Source organism: Coptis chinensis, chromosome 5 (genome assembly GCF_015680905.1).
Source record: "Coptis chinensis isolate HL-2020 chromosome 5, ASM1568090v1, whole genome shotgun sequence".
Classification (NCBI taxonomy): Eukaryota; Viridiplantae; Streptophyta; class Magnoliopsida; order Ranunculales; family Ranunculaceae; genus Coptis; species Coptis chinensis.
The window spans coordinates 82,362,929-82,383,810 of NC_141460.1; the positions used below are offsets into that span (position 1 = coordinate 82,362,929).

At 34.8% G+C, this 20,882-nt stretch overlaps 1 long non-coding RNA gene across 2 annotated transcripts; it reads right to left on the reverse strand.

Annotated features, from left to right (window-relative positions):
• Positions 1 to 14,173: 14,173 nt before the first annotated feature.
• LOC147499338 (uncharacterized) lies at positions 14,174 to 17,860 on the reverse strand. Of its 2 annotated transcripts, XR_015194464.1 has the most exons (4): positions 16,394 to 17,860; positions 15,513 to 15,613; positions 15,336 to 15,429; positions 14,174 to 14,491 (listed from the first exon to the last, which is right to left on the reverse strand). It is a non-coding gene; the product is annotated as an uncharacterized LOC147499338 (long non-coding RNA). The 2 variants fall into 2 exon arrangements; XR_015194463.1 differs by lacking the exon at positions 15,336 to 15,429 and having other exon boundaries at positions 16,394 to 17,857.
• Between the last annotated feature and the right edge of the window lie 3,022 nt (positions 17,861 to 20,882).

A 20,882-nucleotide genomic window follows, 5' to 3' on the forward strand; every position in this document is an offset into this window, starting at 1 on the left:
ACTAGAAAGGAAGAAACAACAGTACTTCAGGAAACCGGTTGACGGTCTTATGATCGAAATAAACCAACATTTACCAAGTAGTCCCTCCCAAGTGGCAACCGCGGCCAACTACCGTGTTCTTTAAACATAATGGGTTATCCCTTACATCTTCTTAACAAATAACTTAAGTATAATAATAAGACATTTCCTCACCTTGAATTGCACTAACCTCAATTTAAGCTATTATGGTTCTGATACCAAAAAAAAAAAAAAGTTAAGGATTTAACCTGAATTAGAACAGAAAATATATGTAAGCAAATAAAAATAAGTTTAGGATCTTACTATATATACTTTGTTTAGTTTGTTAAGAAATATTTGCAATTCAGAAAATAAAATATTAAAATAAATTAATAAAAAACTATATATCATAAAAAATAAAAAAAAATAAAAAAAAAATTGCTAAAAATTGGTAAACATCGAGAATTAAGAGACTTTTACCGTTTTTATTGTTTATTCGATAAGAAATTCGGTAACCGGTCAATTAGGAGACTTTTTTCGTTTTTTTTTGGAAAAATGGGAAATTTTTGTGACTATGGTTGCTAGTTGTGACGTGGAAAATATATGTAAGCAAATCATATAGAATACCATTTAAGCATCAAGTCAAAATCAATAAACATGACCGTCGTTCAGTTACACAAGCCCCATCTAAGAAATCACAAACACAGTACAGAGTACAGACTACAGACTACAGAGTACTCGGTTCTTCTTTATTCAAACAACAATCATATTCCCCATTATTATATTGGACTATATAGTACACTTGTTATGTGCCTAACTCCTAAGCCTTTCATTCAGGTACGGAGCTGTGAGTTGATAATATAATGGAAAGCAAGAACAGAAATATAGCGCCAATGAGCCATGCCACCCATTTGATATTGCTTGGAAGTGTCATCGCTATGGCAATGAAGACAGAAAATGCGGCAAATCCAACTCCCATTTGTGCAAGAACTTTTGCTGTGTTGGGGAATTTCAAACGGAGAACAACTCCAAATTGTGAAAACGAGAAGGCAAGCAAAATGGCCAAAGACAAGAAGTAGAAATTGAGAGGAATGTCATTTGACTTAATTTGAAAGTATAGAGCCAGAAGAGCAACTGCAGTTGGCAATGAGTAGCTGAGAACAATCTTGGCCCAATCTTCTTCTGGGTGAAAGTAGACGCGTGGGCTTGGGGATTGCATGTCTCGTTCGGAAACAGATAGGTTTGGTGCTGCTTCTTTTGAGCTTAGACATTTTTCTAGGAAATTGAAGAACTCAATTAACTTACGAACAAATACGAAAGCAACTGATTTAATGTAATTGACAATAGCCATGTTATTTTGCTCCCCATCAGGGCCGGTTAGCCTGGGGCCCCCCAGCTTGTTGGTTAAATTTTGGGCCCCAAAGATAATTTTATTGAACTCCAAACATTGGGCCCACGCCCCATCGTGATATAAAAGCATTGTTCTAAAAACTCGTTTAAAACAAATGGACCGATTGGAAAGGTCTAGGAACGGACCGATTCTTCTAGCGGTCGGTCAAGTTTTTTTTTTTTTGAATGATTAAAGCGAAAAATAAAACGCCCGCAGGGCTTAAGATTTGAAAGATTTAAATCTAATGTAAATTATGCCACTATTATGTTTTTATATGAAGTCAATATTTTCAACTATTATGCGTTTTTGTAATAAGTATATTTGTATGTGTTTTTTTTTTGAGTTATGGTAAATAGGAGCAATAGTATATGTGTGTATTACTATATATATTGACAATAATATAGGCCCATTTTAAATGCTTTGGCCCCTCAAAGTTCAGGGCCGGCCCTGCCCTCACTCTCCTTCTTCAAGCAAAGACCTGTTTGTGTTTCGGTTAGGAAGTAGGAGCAATATAATGTGTTTTGCAAGAAGATCGAGCAATATATATATATATATGCACTTAAGTGACTTACTAAAGAGACAGGTTTAGCCACAAAAAGCAAACTTTAGATGCGATGGGATTGTGGGTTTGCTCCACTTTGTTGGTCTGCTATGTATGTAAATTATCGTTTGTTGTCTGCTATGTATGTAAAGTATCGTTTGTTGTCTGCTACTCTGCTGTGCTGCCTGTGCATATAAATATGGTTTGTCTTCTGGGCTTCTGGCTATCTTTACTACCTTAAAAAATCATGCCCCGAGCTACATTTATGGCAATAGTGTTTTAATATTACTAGTCTGATTGCAGGTGTGCACCTCTGGGTTAAACACACCCCATATGAAATCATTGAAATTTAATGATCAATAGAGGGGCAAAACAGTCATAAAAGAAGATCATGACAAAACAGTTATTAAATTAAAAAAAAAAAAAAAAAAGGAGCAAAATTGTCACAAAAAATAGACCAAAAGTCACACTAAAAAATATTATAGTACTATATTGTAATACTGTAGGTGGGAGCCCAAAATTTTAAAGTAGTTAAGATTTGTATATGATTCTTAGTCATTTTTTATTTATTTATTTATTTATTACCTTTTGCCCCTATAAAATATTTTATACTCCAACATAATAAAAGATGACAATTAAATTTGGGATCCCTATAAAAATGTAAATAAGTTCACCAGAACATCTAAGGGGGTGTTTGGATCCTATTTATTTATTGACAAAAAGTGTTTATTAGTGAAAAAACATTTTTTGAAAAAATAAATGTGTTTGGTTTCTATTTTTAAAAAAATAGTTTTTCATCCAAAAAACATTTTTTGGTCCCAAAAACTTGTTTTATGATAATTAGATAAAACTTGTTTTTCAAGTTAAAAAATTATTTTTATTTGAAAGAAACACTTTGGGTGCTCAAGGCAAATGAACTTTCCGATGTTTTAGACTTTAGTGATTTATACCACGATATGCCAAAATATATCGAGAAACATAGTATGAAATTTGATTTGATAAAATAGCTTTTAAGAAAAATCACAACGAGACATGTTTGTTGAAAAACTGTTTTTAGAATAAATACTTTTTCATAAAAATATTTTTTAAGAAAAATGATTTTTTTTAAAAATGATAACCAAACACCCACTAACTTTTTTTTTTGTTTTTTTTTAACAATTTTGCCCCTATACCAAAATTTAAACTTCAACACAATAAAGTGTAAACTGTATAAAAAATGGAAATTAAATTCGGCCTACGAGTAAAAATGTAATCGAGTATAGTAAGTTATTGTCACATCCCACTTTAAATAGGTTTTGTTTTGACTGTTTTACCACTTTACATAGATTTTATCCCTCTTGAAGCTTTAAACAAAAGGCACGTACGGGTGCATATATATTTGATTTACAAAATAAATTTAGAAATATTATGATAAAATCGAAAGTTAGCAATTCAATTAAATTCGTTTTTCATAAAATATTATAATAAAATTATAAGGTTGGCAAACTTAAAATTTTTTACATGTAATGTAAGTTGTCTGCTATGTATATATTGGACTTTTCCGTACACCCCTACGTTGCATCTGCTATGTATATATGTGGACTTCCGTACTTGTCTGCTCTGTATGGTTGGTGTCTGCTATGTATGTAACTTCCCGTAGTGTTTATTTCTGGGTATAGATAGCGTTCGTTGATTTACTGTTGCACTAATCGCAATGTGCTAATCTCATGGATATCATTTTGTTTACAATACCACCAAGAAAATCAGGTGGGACAAAACTGAAAGGTCCTTCTACTTGGGAGAGTTCCAGTCAATGTTTGATGCCATTTGAGGCTTTGAGCAGCATAATTTGCTAAAGCATCTGCTGCTTTATTTGTCCATGTAATCTGATGTGGTTAGTTGTCCGCTATGTATGTGAACTTCCCGTAGTTGTCCGCTATGTATGTGAAGTATGGAGAATTGCTAGCGTCGACCATCCTAACCCGTATAAAACAAAAACTATCAACTTGGTAATGTTGCAACGAGTCGATATATTTTCTTTCTTCTCTCGTCACTCGTCAACCAAATTAATTGGCACCGTCGAATGGAAATGTAGAAAATTGAACGAACCATCAGTTAGTGGGTGTTCTCAAGAAAAACCAATTTGGGTCATTATTGGCAATGGTTGAATCAGCTATAAGTAGAATTTCAAAGTGAATCACTCTTTTTTTATTGACCGCCATTTTCTTGTTAGACTGCCAAGATACCAATTTACCATCCACTAAATGTGAAATGTTTATATTCCATGAAAAAAGAAACATGTGAAACTATCAAATTGAACCCACATTTATTTTGTCTGTATGTGGGTTAGGATGGTCAGGGAGTAGGACGGTAGCAATCCTCCTAAAATATGGTTGTTGTCTGCCATGTATGTGACTTCCGTGGTACAATTTTTCCAACGCTCACGACCAAAGATGCGATCATGCCCGCGTTATTCCCCTAGCTAGTCTTTTGGTCTTTTCTTTGTTATATAGATATAGATATATATACAGTCATACTGTTACCACTCTCCAAGGCCCAGTCAAACCACGTAACGACTAACGACGTCCCCACTCTCAGGCTCTCAGCTCTCAGCTCTCTCTATCAAGTATCAAGTAGACGCACAGTCGCACTGTCTCTCTTTAAATGATTCAATGAATGCATCTCTCCTCTCACAAATAATTCAATTCCATGAGACCATGATTCACTCTCTATCTTTCGCGGAAATTCCCTCCTGTGAGACCCAAGCATCCATCATTGTGGTTTTAACAGTTACTATGTAACTTGTTTTGTTAACATGCTTTTTTTTGGATTCTTACATTTATTATTTCGAATAACAATTTGTTTAACACACGCGTTATTTGAAAAATATGATTTCTTATTAAGCTACTTGGCTTAACACATGAACTTCTAAATTCACTAGTATATACTATATAGAGTCTAAGTTTGTCGACAATAACCTCATTTGTAATTGTTGCGACTTGTGAAGGACTAAAAATAACTTTTTAATCGTTAAAGAAAAGGTTAACCAAGGAAGTGGTACTTCCGCTTTTAATTGTTATCCAACTTCAAATTTACATGCTCTGTTTGGTTCACTGTAATGGGATGCATTTGCACCCATTTCCCACTAACTATCCATTTACTGGTGTTTGGCCTACTAATGCAAAGTGGCAGTTATGCAAATAAGTTGCACTCATGTGCACCGTATAAATAGGTTAGAAGACAACTTGTTGCAGCCAAAAAAACAGCGTAACTATTTGCAATTTCTCTTTCTCTCTCTCTTAGCTTTTTTTGGTAACTTCCTCCTCTTTTGTAGCTGCCACCAGTAAGAAGAAAAAAAAAATTAGTGATTTTTATCTCAGTTTCTCCTCTCTTCTATCTATGAAGATTTAAACCAACTCAAATCAACTAATTTTGTTGAATCTCTGTCGAAATTAGATAAAACATTGAAGAAAAAAAAAATTTAGGTAGTTTTTATGGATGAGATCTGAAAATAAACTGTTCAGTATTTAAAGATTTGTTTTAATCTTAAAGTGTGTATTTAGAATTTGGAATTATGGAGAGAAAATCATCTGGTTATTTAGTTATGTATTTGTGAAGAAGATGAAAAAAATATAAGGCACTTTTGCACTATTCTAACCAAACAGGTAAAGTGAATTGTCATTGCAATTTCTTGTCATGCATTACGATGTAATTGCACTCATTTGCCATTTGCACTTGCTTGCATCGAACCAAACAGAGCATACAATTTTTGAAAACAATACCAACTTAACAAAACAGTTCGGTTTCTAACTCTCGGCTGGGATTCGATTTCAGGGTATAAATCGAGGGTCGGGACGAGTGCCACGTTGACAGCTGTAAATTGGATTAGAAATTAATTAGGTTCTTAATTGTGCAAAAAACCCTATAACTTCCAGAACTCCTTCGGCTCTGTCCGCTCCAGTTCTCAATTAAATAAAATAAGTATGATTAATTAGACATTAAAATTCTCCGTTACCCACTCTATCTCCATCTCTTTTTCATCTTCCCCATCGATCTTTCAAACTCCGCCAACTCCTCATCTTCGCTCAATTAAGTTTCTCATTTTTACTTCCTCTCTGAGCTCTCAACGGAAGGGGTTTCTTTTCCTCCTCTCTCAATAGAACAATTGTAGAAAATTCTAACATAGGGGTTCGCATGCTCACTCTAAATCAGGTTTAGTATTTTTCATTTTCTCTCAATTTTTGAACGTGCTTTCCAAAACAGCGTCATCCCTTCAATATTATTTGGTATGGGTAATAATTTAATTAAAAAATCTAATTATTATGCATCTTCAGTGGTAGTGGGTTTACGATAAAACAACACAACAACCCTGCAAATTTGCAACTAAAGTTGAAGTTTGGGTTTAATTTTTCTTTGTTACAACTGTGTTTTAATCCATTTCAGGGAAAAACATCATCATTATTTGAAAATAAGGCTAAAATCCCCCTGATTAGCACTTGAAAATAAGGTTAGTTTCTTCATCATTATTTGAAAAATCCCTCACTTCCCATTTGTTTGTGTCGCTGCGCTCATGAGCACAATCTAATGTTTGTTAAGGTGTTGCATGGTAGCTGAGTAGAGTTGTTCTAAATTGTTGCTACAAGTTTAGGACACTTTATCCTATTTTGGTATTCATTTTTTGTTTCAAATGTCACCATGGTACAGCAGAACAGCGCAGCAGGAGTGCATTATGGAGCAAGGATGCTGGAGTAGATTTGCACATGGGTTTCTACAAGTTTAGGACACTTTATCCTATTTTGGTATTCATTTTTTGTTTCAAATGTCACCATGGTACAGCAGAACAGCGCAGCAGGAGTGCATTATTGAGCAAGGATGCTGGAGTAGATTTGCACATGGATGGCTTAGTCTAATGTATGTTGATATTCAATCATTTATCTTTTTCTCTAGACATAGATTTGTTTTTAGCTCAATTCACCGGTTAAGAATTTTATGGTATTTACATGGAACGAAGAGTGGGAATTCCAAATTTAATTTATGAATGCATAGGAATTAGAATTTCATTCTGACCTAGGCTATATGTTGGAGGCACTACAGCTTGCTACCAAATGCATTCATTGTAGAAAATTTACAAGGAATTGGGTGCAAGCCAAATGGTGTTCATACTTTGACCAACATACAATATTAAAAATTTTGCCGACTGTTGTCTGTTTTTCCAATGCTAGAATCTTCTTTTAAATGCTACGTCCCATTTGTTAGGGCATCTCCAATGCGGGGTGTAAAATTACACCTCCACATAGGCGCCACTTAGGTGCCATTATGATTTTACAACTCCAATTATAAATTATTGTAGAGTCCATAAATATCCACTCTCTATACTCCCCAATGGAGAAGTGTAAAAAAAATATATTTTAAACTCGAACGTCACTTTAAGTGACGTCCCTCTTTAATTTAAATTGGGACGTCACTTAAAGTGACGTCCGAGTTAAAAAATTACTTTAGAATTAGAAAGGGACGTTACTCCAAGTGACGTCCGAAAATTATTTCACTCAGACGTCAGTTCGAGTGTCGCCCGGGCTTTTTATTAACTAATAGCGAGAGGGGAAATTCTCCACCCTCTCTATTAGCTAATACACTATTACCTACGGTATAACACCCCCATTGGAGAGAGTTTTTTTATATTTGAGGTGTTAAATTTCCACTCTATTCGGTTTACACCTCCCATTGGAGATGCCCTTAGCAAGTTAAATGACCTCCCATTGTAATAGTCTATGAAAGTTGTACATATTTAGCATCATTAAAGGAATACACACTACAATAATGGGCTATAGCATGACTTAAATGTTGTGCTTGGCAGTTGACATATAACAAGATAAGTGTTGTTCATATCATAATTAGTTGGACATATAACAAGGTAAGGCCCTGTTTGGTAGCCTGTATAGCCCATCCTATTCATGGGTTAGGGTGCACTATCCCTGTTATTCTGTTTGGTTCCTATATTTTGGGCCCAAGTCTCAGACCGTATGCTATTAGTTGGTTGGCCCAACCCCAAAACTACGGATAATGGTATCCATTGGAAAGCAATGGATTCCGATCTACATTAGAGTATACACGTAAAATTAAAAAAAAAAAAAACACGAGAAGAAAGATAAAAAAAAAAGACCCTGAAACCTAAGAACAAATGGTGTCTCTCGATTACTTCTTGCTACTATCTCTCTCTCGCTATTGGTAAGGTAATGGAAGTTGTTATCTTACATATTTTATCTTTTATGTTATCCCCTTGTCGCTTTATCTCTCTCTGCGGCTTAGTATAGCTTTCCCTGATGAGATGTTTTCTTAGTATGTCTTTATAAAATCCACTAAATCTTTTCGAAGAAATAAACAAATGGGAGAATCATAGGTTAAAATAAATAATATTGATATTAGATAAATAAAATTGCCTGTTTTTTTACCAAAACAAAAATATGTCGTTTCTTTCCATAGTTTGGCCTACTAATTCTTTGTTAATAAGTATGAAACAAGTTTTTTTGGTATATATCCTTGACACTTTTACTTATGTCTAGTACACTTATCTGTCATTCTCTTGATGAGCCTTTGTTAAGAAGTTCTATAATCCACTATATATATGGAATGTACTATTGTTCAAAGATACTCAAGAGAGTCCGAAGCTTCTTGATCTCAAAGTGCACCTGCACAAGGCTAGGTGCTTGCTTGAATGAAACAAGATAAAATGCGATAAGCAAAATGAAAATAATACCATCTTTGAGTTTGAAGCTTATTGATCTTCGATGGTATGCTATTCGTTTGGTTCATTTTGCTTATTTTTTCACGCTCTTTGCCAGTTTGGTACTTAAAAGATAAACAGGAATGAATTACCCATGAAAATGAAAAGATACCAAGCGCTCTTCAAAGAAATTTTATTGATACTTATTTCATTTTAAGATAACCATAAAATGAAAAGATACCAATGCTGCTCTTCAGCAGTTTGAAGTATCAAGACATCAATCTCTATATATGAGCCTGTAATCATGTAAGTGACACTTCACATAATCTTATGGAGATTATGAAATATTAGGAGTGAAGTATCTAAATATTAGGAGTGAAGTATCACATCAGGCGTATCTAAATATTAGGAGTGAAGTAAATAACTTTGACTAACTTTTTCCCTCTCCACTGTAAGTGTTAGAAAAAAACTTTTACACCAATAATTTGGTTCCCATCCATATTTTAGCACTGGTTATCGGTTATCTTCTCTGATATTTGGGATATCTTAAACAACTTCCTATTATCACTTTCTTAATATATACACACCCTCATGCACCTTAGATAATTCACAAGCATTAATGTATCGGAAACTTACGAGTCCACTCCCTGTATCCATTTCAATGATGTCCAAACTATTTTTTTTTTTTTTATTTATTTGTGTGATATTGTAGAGAATTGAGAACTCGCACTTTATATATATTTTCAGCTAATTTGGGTTATACTCTTTGCACCACTCGACCACTGAATTATTATGTTTTTAACTTTGAAAGAATGGAGAAAGAGACACAGAATGTTAAAGGCCAAAGCAGTAAGAGGACGGTGTGGACGCCTCCAATGGATAAAAATTTTATGAAACTTATGGTGGCTAAGTGCATGATGGACAATACCTTGATGGCCAATTTAGTAAACATGCTTGGAAGCATATAGTACAAGCAGTTCAAAGCTAAATTTGGTCCCAATTATGATCTAGAAATTTTAAAGAATCACTATAGAGCATTGAAGAAGAACCATAGTGCTATAAGAACTTTAATTGATCAAAGTGGATTTTACGGGATAATGATAGAGAAATGGTGTATGCCGATGATGACCAGGTTTGGGATGATTATGTCAAGGTGATTTTCTTACTTTACTTTAAGAACTTTTTGTCTTCCAAAGAACTATAATTCATCACTAGAAAATTATGTTCACCATATGCAGGCACACCCGGATTTCAGAATTTGGAGAACTAAGTCTATTACAGGATATGAGGACTTGTGCATAATATTTGGTGATGGTGGGGCTAGTGGGAAACATAGTCGTGCGCCTAGTGAGAAAGTTATGAACCATGAAAAACATATTCTGAAAGATGCGGGGAATCTGAATGGAGAGGGGTCCCAAAGTCCACTTGTTGGTTCTGATGATTTGGGTAATAATACTCTAAAACCGATCAATTTGGACAAACTGAAGTTTGAAGCTTGTGCCCAACTCAAAAAAGAGACGACCAAAGATGACGCCAAACCATCATGATTCTAAAAGCCGCCATCCTAAAAGCACCGGAGAGGGTATGGTAGATGCTATTCAAAGCATGGCAACAAAGATTTCTTTGAAATAGCAAACAAGAAGAAAGAAATTGCAACACCTAATTCTGAACCATCGTCTGAAGCAAAGTTGATTGTTGAATTAGAAGCCATTCCTGATCTTGATGACCGTACTTTCATGCGAGCCTTGGATTTCTTAGAAGATGAAAAGAAAGCAAGGGTGTTCATGGGGCTGCGTATGGAAAGGCGAAAGGAATGGTTGCTTTATCAATTTGAAGAAAAGTGATAAGCAAGTTTATAACTTATTTTTTTGTTGATCCCCAATATATTTGATGTGGAAAAATGCATACTTTGTTTGTTGGTCTATTGGAGATCATTAGGTGTCCAGGTGTCGTAGACTTTATGAGTCTAGTAGTATATATTTTGCAAGGGTACGTATTGGATATATATTTATTTTGTTAATTATGGTCACTTATGGGAATGCAAAATTTGCTTGATTGAACATGTGTTTGTTCTATGTATTTAATGAGAATGCAAAACTTATTTGACCGTGAAGTTTGTTCTATTTATGCAATGGAGTAGTATTTTTATATTTGCTATGAAAATTATGTTTATCAGGTGTTATGTAATACAACTTAAATATATTATTTGCTTAATAAATGTGTTGACAGGAGCTATACTATGTCCGGACGACTCGATGAAGAAGATATGATAATGCAAGCGGCATGTGTTACTACCATGTTAACAAATGGTTATTATCAATATTATGTCATAAAATTCCTTTGCCGCGACCGGCTCTTAGTGGGCGCAGAGTGGGTTGAAGAAGTGCTTATTGGACATGGTGCGCTGGGTGCCAAGAAAACTTTCGTGATGGAAAAACACGCGTGTTCTTGCGATTGTGTGATATTTTACAAACGAAAAGGTCTACTCACTCACTCGATGATGCAGGTTGAGGAACAACTAGCAATATTTATGTATACAATTGGTCATAACTAACGTAATCGAACCATTCAAGAACGTTTTCAGCGATTCCTCGGAGAAACTATTAGCCGCCACTTCAACAATGTCTTGAATGCAATAGTAGGACTATCGAAGATTTTCTACAACCGCCAGGATCTAGTACTCCTCCTGAAATTTTGACGGTGGTTATAGATTTTATCCGTATTTTAAGGTATTGACTCACGATTATGATTATAATTTTTTTTTTTTAAACTTAAATTGCATGATGCATTTTAAATAGTTTTTTTTTTTTTATTACTTAAAATATCGCCTATTAGGATTGTGTTGGAGCAATAGATGGAACACATATCCCCTGCATTGATTGGTTCAAAGGAGAGAGTTCCTTTTATAAATAGGAAAGGAATTGTTACATAAAAAATGTTTTGGTGGCATGTTCGTTTGACTTGCAGTTTCAATATGTTCTTGCCGGTTGGGAAGGTTCGGCTACAGATTCACGTGTTTTAAATTCAGCACTAACAAGGGAAGACAAATTACAAGTACCTGAAGGTACATAATGCTTATTATTATGTTAAATCTTGTGGATTCTTTTGTCATGCTTAATATTCCAAAACCCTTTATACTATTTGAACATGTTTATGATCATAATGCTTAATTTTATTTAATTTGAAATGTAGGTAAATATTATTTATTGATGCGGGCTATGCCAATGCACCAAATTTTATTGCTCCATTTCGTGGCACTCGTTATCATTTAAAAGAATTTGGAGTGTTGCATCCTACAAATTACAAAGAGTTATTCAATCTTCGCCATTCATCTTTGAGGAATACTGTTGAACGTATCATTGGAATCTTGAAAAAGCGGTTTGCTATTTTGGCTCTTCCACCTCCATATCCGTTTGAAACACAAGTAAAGATAGTAATAGCATGTTGCATTCTACACAATCACATACGAAGAGAGAAACATAATGATGAATTTTTTGATAAGGATCAAAGAGAGCAAGAAGAACTTGAAGGAGACTCTGGAATGAGGAGACAAGATCTAGAAAACCTTAGTAGAAATAGAATATGAGAAATTGCATCAGATTATAGAAAGTCTATTGCCATTGCAATGTGGAATGACTATTGTGACTATCACAATGCAGATTGATGTAATACTTTTGATTTTGCTTTGGATTTGTTTCATGTTAAGAATGAAATGACCAGTTATACTTGTTTCAAATTAAATATTTTGTGGAATTGTTTTTTTTGGGTGAGAATATGGACATTGTATTTAAGTTATTATTTTCTTTGACTTATAATGTTCTATTATTTTTTTCAAATATGTAACAGGTTATCGATTAACAGATACAATGTGAACCAAACGATGGGCACGCTGCTTGAACTTGTGATGAGAACAATTGGCAGCCAAACAACTTCGAGATTAACCCCGCTTTAAGTTGCACATCTACGTAATTAGATGCCTAATCCGGGTTGGCTACTACAAATTTTTCTACTGCCAAACAGAGCCTAAGTGTTGTTCATATCATAATTCCTTAGCTTGCACATGCCATGAGCCTTTTATGGTTTTGGGCAAATGAAATTGTTACAACCCATTGAACAATAATTGTATTGACAGCCTTGCAAATTTTATGATATTTCTTCACATTGGGAATGTGTCCAAACTTATTTTGAAATTAGATCTAATTTCATCGTTACGTTTTATTTTGATTTATTATTATTTTTTTAGGCATTGCATGGTGGTAGTAATTGTAGGGGATAAGGAATTCAAGTAGCTTTGATTGGATTGGCGGTGCCGATTTTCACTTCCAACAAATGCAAAGGTTGCAATTTCAAATGTGAGCCGAGGAATCTCTCATATATATATTTTTTATTTTTTGATTTCAGACTGATATAGATAGAGTATGACATGCAAATTCAACTTATCAAATAGAAACTGCAAACTAAGTTTACCATAAGCTTTATTTGATGATTGTACTTTTTTCTAATCAATTCGCTAGAGTGCGAAGACAAGTCCGAGTTCAAAGGGTGGATGAAGCTCAGGTATGCATTTATTTTTCAAAAAAAAAAAAAAACATTGTGATCAAACACAATTTTCTTAATGCATCCTCACCACAATGACTTTTCATTCATGCATACACACACAGCATATGGATACCTCATTTTCTTCTTTAGAGCTTCTTTATACACTTCAAGAACAACACCAAAACCATGGGAAAAAAAGGTACAATTGAGGCATATTTTTGCTATCTCGCGGCAAATATTTTCATATGCTATAAGAAAAACTTCTGATCAAATTAATGAATAAGAGTTTTGATAATTAACACAAGCAAATACTTAATTTTAGTGAACACAACCATCTCACGGCAACTAACTTTTTTTATGGTGGCTATTGAAAAAAATTTAAAACAAAAAAGGACCCACGGCAACAACCTAGCTTCCGTGGGATATGGGATCTCGCGGCAACCCGATGCCGTAGATTATGCGATCTTGCGACAACTTCTTGTTGTGGGTGTTTTTTTATGTGATTAATGAAGGGGTGCCAATACTTTGGAATTGGTCAAAGGGGTGTCAATCACATAAAGTGGGGTGTCAATACCGCGACCCTTGTTAGAAGGGTTATTTATTGACTTACACTACACCAGAAAAGGCGTTTACTAACGGCCATAATCGTTACTAATATTTTTAGTAACGCTTATATCTGTTAGCTCTGGGCGTCACTGTCACTTGCATGAAATTTAGTAACGGATATATCTGTTACTAAAATTAATTTTGATAATGGATATATCTGTTACTAAAATTATTTGTAACGCTTATCTTGTAGGTAGATTTAGTTAATTTTTTGGCCTTTGTCACAATTATAAGCGTTACTAACGTCAATGAGCAATTTTGAACATTATTGCTAACAGATTTGTAACAGATATAGCCGTTACAATATGGAAATTATTTTAAAAAAAATATATTATATACTAGCCCAGTTTGTTATGGGCTTCCTACCACCTGAACTTTGCACTAGCACACCACATTAAAAAAATAATGAACTCCATTCATCATAACAATTCGTGGCAATATTACAATACTTTAAAAAAAAATCTTCATTCTTCAAAACACTTAAGCCATTCCAAACACAAATTGCACCAACTCCATCATTCAAATCTTAAAACAAATGTATCTCATTGATTACAAAAACCAACTCTTGACTAAACAAAAAATTGTTATTGATCCATTTGATACCAACAAATCAACCATCTACATATCTAATTAACTACAATTAAATCTAATATGTCGAACCCAAAACTTCATCTCTTTATCTTACATGTTCCTGCTGGTGAGGCTTGCCTCATAACACCTGCAAATTGTATCAAAAGAATGAGAAAGAAATCTAGTATAAATGACTTTACCTGCATGAAGTAAAAATAAGTCTAGCTATACTACAAAAAAAAATGAATAAACCAATAAAGATAAGTTGAGCTGCTAGAAAAAGAAAAACCATAATGGAAACGGTGCATATAGAGGGCAGCAACTACGGACATACATGAAATATATATAATATGCCAAGTAGGTGAAATTGCGATCAACTTAACTGGTACTATCTAATGGTATTATATATCTTGAACTTTATATTATGTATAGTAAAACCTCACATCCTAATACCTAAATATTAGGGGTATTTAGCTTTTGGGCCACTTTTATAATGGATAATTTACAGTTGGTCACCAATTGATCGTTTATTAGTCTTTGGGCCAAAATTGACGGTTGACTGCGTTGACTTTGCGTTGACAGTTGGTCTCAAAAAGAGTTTTTGTATAATGACTAAAACACCCTTGCCCAGTGTCTATCACGTGAGTTTTTAAAGTGAGCAAATAATGATCAAATCTTAGATCAAATCCAACGGTCTAAATTAAACTTCCATAGATCTATGTAACTAAACAAGGCCGGGAGCACTAGATCGTGCTCTCGGTCATCTTCTCCGCCAGCATCTCTGTATCCACCATCAGCCACTACGAATTAACCACCATCATCCCAACAAAACCATTCGGTTTTGCTCTCCACTCAAAACCCAACATGAATTTTTCAAAGTAGAGATTAATATGATCACCCAAAATTAATCGTGAAAAATTCAACATAATTGTCAAAGTATCCCAGGTAAAATTTAGTTCATGATTTAACAGCAAGAGAGATGAAATTGTTACCAAATAATAACTACTCATCATTCTAACATAGCGCTTGATGGCTGGCCTACTCGTAAAATATCATGTCTAGTAGGCATTTGTGTGGTCTGCATATCTGGTAATTGAACGCCTCTTGAGTAAAGATATAACTATGAGAAAAAATCAGTCAATGGCTCAAGATAAAAATATTGAACTCACGGGAAGAAGTCCTCAGTCTTGACAGGCTACCGTTCTTTTGTTGCATGTTTTACATCAGTGTATATGGATGGGGTTGAATAAAGGGCATTGACACACCCATCCTACAAGCATTGCAACCAAAATTATGTAGTAAGTACTGAGAACTACCCGAGTTCAGAACAAATAAATTGACTTTAAGGAACAAAGGTTCCACAAGACGATCAATGGCACTTCCATGCATTTTGAGGTATAGGCAACGTAACGATTATATCGTATAGCAATACATCAGCCCAATGATCTTATCTAGGTATAGCATCATTCAACTCCCATTTAGTTAATAAAAGAAGCGTCATTTCACGATTCCCTCGCCGCATATGCATAGTTGCAGAGAAACTGCTATGCTCTTTGTTTAATACGTGAACTGGTATTATGTTGTGTTTCTCTGCTATGCTCTTTGTTTCACGATCGAGTGGACGAATATTTCACGATTATGAATTTTTCACAATTATGTTGTGTTTCTCTGCATTGCTCTTTGTTTCGAGATCGAGTGGGCGAATTGAGTAGAGTGTTAGGATTTTTTATCGGGAGAGATTACGACACGTGTTACGAATAAATGGTCGGGATCAATAGTCACGGTAGCCATTGATTTGAACAAAACATTGATTTTAGCCATTTATTTCAATAACGTGTAATACACGTGCAAGGGTAAATGTGTTAATTTAGAAAATATGGATGGATCACCATCAATTTTGGCCCAAAGGCTAATAAACGATCAATTGGTGACCAACTACAAATTATCCATGATAAAAGTGGCTCAAAAACTAAATACCCCTAAATATTATGCAGTACATATGAAATACACAAATACATCATGGACACCAAAATGAAGGGATGAAATTTACCTTATCAGAACACATGATATAAATCTCTATCACTTGATTTGAGACCAACGCTTCAACACGTCATGCAAACTGGAGCCCGCCTGGTGGACGATTTGGTTGTTACAGAACAAGACTTCGCACCTTGTGTGATATGGGATCATCGGATTTGTCGGAGAGAGCCTGCTTTGAAGGACCCATGGGCTGGTAACTAAGATCAAGACAGATAAGAGCAGATGAATACAAACAATGAAAGCAGTCGGATTTCTTGCCTGCTTTCGTTCCTTTCTCTTATTTCCGAGCAGAACTAATAAGCAACATTCCCTACTTTAGTGGTTATGTGATCATTACCGTTACCAAGTATATGATCACATAACCACTAAAGTACTACTAAACATAAAACAATACTACAAGCACACCTTCCATAATGAAGAAATACACCAATACCAGATTTAGTGGTTGGTGTTGCATAGTCTTTCTTACTCGTAATGGCTCTAGTACGAGTTGCATTCCGGTATACATAAGCTAAAGTTTTAGACCAAATTCCTTATTAACTATCATTATTAGCTGCACAAAAAGATTCAGTAAGAATTTGAATTCAACCCACACAAAAGAATAAATGATCAAAAGAAATCTCATATCATCAACACATTTCTATAAAGTTCAAGGCAGATTTGTGAAGTGGGTGAGTTCGAATGTGCACAAGGGTGGGGGCATAGAAAACAATACTTTCGAAGGAGGGAGGAAGATTGTACTTTCAAAGGTGGTGGGCTGATGTGTCTAATGTATCTTAGAAGCTATGTTGCTCAACCTATTTGAACCAAAACTCCCAAAAAAATATTTTTCAAGAACTCATTCCACGCCAAGGATTTGGGACAAGCTTTTTTTTTTTTTTTTTCAATAAACACAAAACATAAAAAGAAATAACCAACAAAAAGAAATATTGCACTTAAAAATACAGTATAAAGAGTAAGAGAACCTACTAATCCACTAGAAATTAAACGCTTAAAAAGTTGAGTGGTGTGCACTTTAACTTCCAATTTTCTAAACCTCTCAAACATCAAACCAAAACGTTGTTGTTACTAACTCAAGAAGATGAAAAACTAAAATCAAAATAGCTAAAATACCGTGTATGCTCACTCATCCTAATGTTTAAAATGAGCACAAAGACAAGGACATACATTCAGATTGTTCCTAATGCCATTTTGAGCTAAAACTTAACAACTCAAAATCTAGTGACCAGAAATATAACCATATCTCTAGTTCATAAACCCATTGGAAAACTTCCCTAAACTTTGTAGGTAAGCAAAAACGAATGGAAAACCCCAAACTCATAATAGTTGAATCAAGTACCTGACTTGTAAATGATTATATATTATTATTATTTAAATCAGCATAGTAGATGCAAGGCTAAATACAGAATTGAAGTCAATTTTTAGTTCATAGAAAAAGGGTCCTATTACTGCCGGACCCCAATTTGTGTTGGGCGGACTCCCACAAAAAAAACAATTATTACAAGTGTGCCATTGGTTTCAAAAAATCCAAAAAAAAACCATTATTACAAGTATGCCACTGGTTCCCAAAAAATTGAATTCAAAACCCCAAACTTAAAGTCCAGGCTGGGTCGTTTGGACTAAATCCCAAGCGAGTCGTTTTTGGGACTTAGTCAAAACGGCCAGTCGCCACACCGTTGCCAACCGCCGTTTGGGACTTAGTCCAAACGACCCGCCACACCGGTCAAGAGCCCAATTTTCAAAGTTTAAATCCCAAACGACATGGCCACACCGTCTGGACTGAGTCCAAAACGATGTGGCCATGTCGTTTGGGATTTGGACTTAAAAAAAAATGGTCACACCGTTTGGACTTAGAAAAATCCCCAACGATATGGCCACACCGTTTGGATTAAGTCTCCAACGATATGGGCACACCGTTTGGACTTAGTCCAAAACGGTGTGGTCATGTCGTTTGGGATTTGAACTTTGAAAAAAAATTTAAAGTTTTGTTTTTTGGGCTCTTGACCGTGTGGTCGGTCGTTTTGGGACTTAGTCCAAACGACCTGGCCGGGTCGTTTGGACTAAGTCCCCAAACGGTGTGGCCAAGTCGTTTGGGACTTAGTCCAAACGACTCCAGCCGGTCGTTTAAGTTTGGGGTTTCAATTCAATTTTTGGGAACCCGGTGGCATACTTGAATAATAATTGTTTTTTTGGATTTTTGAAACCAATGGCACACTTGTAATAATTGTTTTTTTTGTGGGAGTCCGCCCAACACAAATTGGGGTCCGTCAGTAACAAGTACCTAGAAAAATAAGCAATTATAAGCCGGTTGATACCTTCATTTGTAGAGCACCACATTTTCCAAAGAATCCCAAAATAACTAAAACCCCAATTAATGAAAGGGACTAATGTTCATCACCTGCAAAGATTGCAAAAAAAAAACTCATTAAAGTAAACAATAACCATATATGGTGTTAAATATGGTATCATGGAGGGTGACCTAATATAGTTGAATAGGAGCTATAGGATAGAATGGGAGCATAGCTTAGAAGAGTTGCATGAATCTATAGCACCTGCAAATCTGCAATCAACTTTAAATTCAGTGAGGAGACATCCATTCATAAGTCAATTAGCATTTAGCTCACATTCAACATAATTGTGTAAAGTTTCCACAATACAAATGCAATAAACAACAAGATATATACTACAAGTTAGACTTCCACTGTATTCAAAATTCTTTGGAGATTTTAGCTGGTTAAACTATTTGATCAAAGTAATATATTTTCTCTGTGAATGTAATGCAACAAACGTATGTTAGTTGTTAAGGAAATATGTTACACATAGTTATGTACCTTTTCAAATGTATGTTAGTGAAAAGCTTCCTAGCAGCAAGCCGTGTAAACATCTTAAACCCATACTGTAAAGTACACAATAATATGTTATAACAAGAAGCTGGAGCAAGTACCTTACGGTATCAGCAGGTACGAATGATGGTCTTGGTGCAACTGCACTGAACTAACCTCAAAGAATAATTAACGAGAAATCAGAAACTTGATACAACTACATTGAATTAACTTCAAATAATAATTAATGAGAAATCGGAAACTAGATGCGACCACATTGAACTAGTCTCAAAAAATAACTAACATAAAATCAGAAACTTGATGCAAATGCATTGATCTAACCCTGAAACATAGTTGTATTATATGTAGGGACAATATAATGTCTCGACAAGTATAGTTTTGCATTTTAAGTAGTGTTTATTATATTTTTATTATTATGATTGGGAATGTCTTGCTACTCAGCTTCAATATCATCTTCACAACATTGCGCATTCTCACAAAATTTCAATCAAACTTCTATTATTAAACTTAACAACAAAAATAAGTCGATGGATTTTATCAAGATTTGGTGTTTTCTTCTTATAGAGAGTGGTGCAAGAAATTTGAATGAGTGATTAATATAATTTCCATATCTCATAGTTCTACATAGTTGCTAATATTTTTTATAATAATTTAATCAAGTGAGCATATAGAGAGTGGTGCAAGAAATTTGAATGAGTAATTAATATAATTTCCATATCTCATAGTTCTACATAGTTGCTAATATTTTTTATAATAATTTAATCAAGTGAGCAGAGCGAACGATCTTGGGCCGGGTGGGGGGTACGTGGCCCAAAATTTCATTTGGTTGGTTTTTGTTTGTCCTCTTTTTCTGTCCAATCTCTCTGCTCAAAATTTCTCTCCCCCCCTTCATCTCTCTCTCTCTCTCGATACCCCTCCTCTCTCGATCGTCTCTGCTACGGATTCATCCTTCTCTCCAAACTCATCTCTGCTCTTGATATCACAGCAGAGACAATGCCGAACACACCATCTCTCAATTACTTGCCGGTCTTTTTGGATTTCTCAGGTAACAACTTCGGTTTCTCCGTTTATTTATTCATATTTTTCAGTATCAATCTTGCACAAACATGTAACATGACTAATACTGCAAACCCATCTTGCTTTGCAATTTAAGGTTATGCATTGAGTCAAAAAAATGGTTACCACACTTACTTGATAATTTATCGATATAATTAATCATTTTCTTAGTGTCTTCTTGGGGTGATTTATTTCAATAAGAAGCCAAGCCAAGGACATAAAACTAAGGAGTGACATATTGGAAGTTAAAGGTCCTTGACCAAAGCCAAAAGGTTAAGCTTAGAATTTTGAAACCACCTGATAAAGGAAGTTGTTAAACCTTCTAGGTGTATGTATGGACGAGAAGGTCAAAGTAACTATAGTGAAGATAGAGATAATCACAAGGAGAGAGAGAAGCCTGAACTTGCCTATTTGAAAAACTTTGAGTAGGCTACAGATGCTACAATTGTACTCCTCCATACCCTGATGAACTCTGGAATTCATACCCCATGGTCTCCTCTCTTACATTTTTAACACCACCATTGTCATTAAGAACGACAGCTTCAAGGGGTGAGTCTTTTTGTCCACTGTTTGGCCATAGTCTTGTGTGCCTTAAGGATA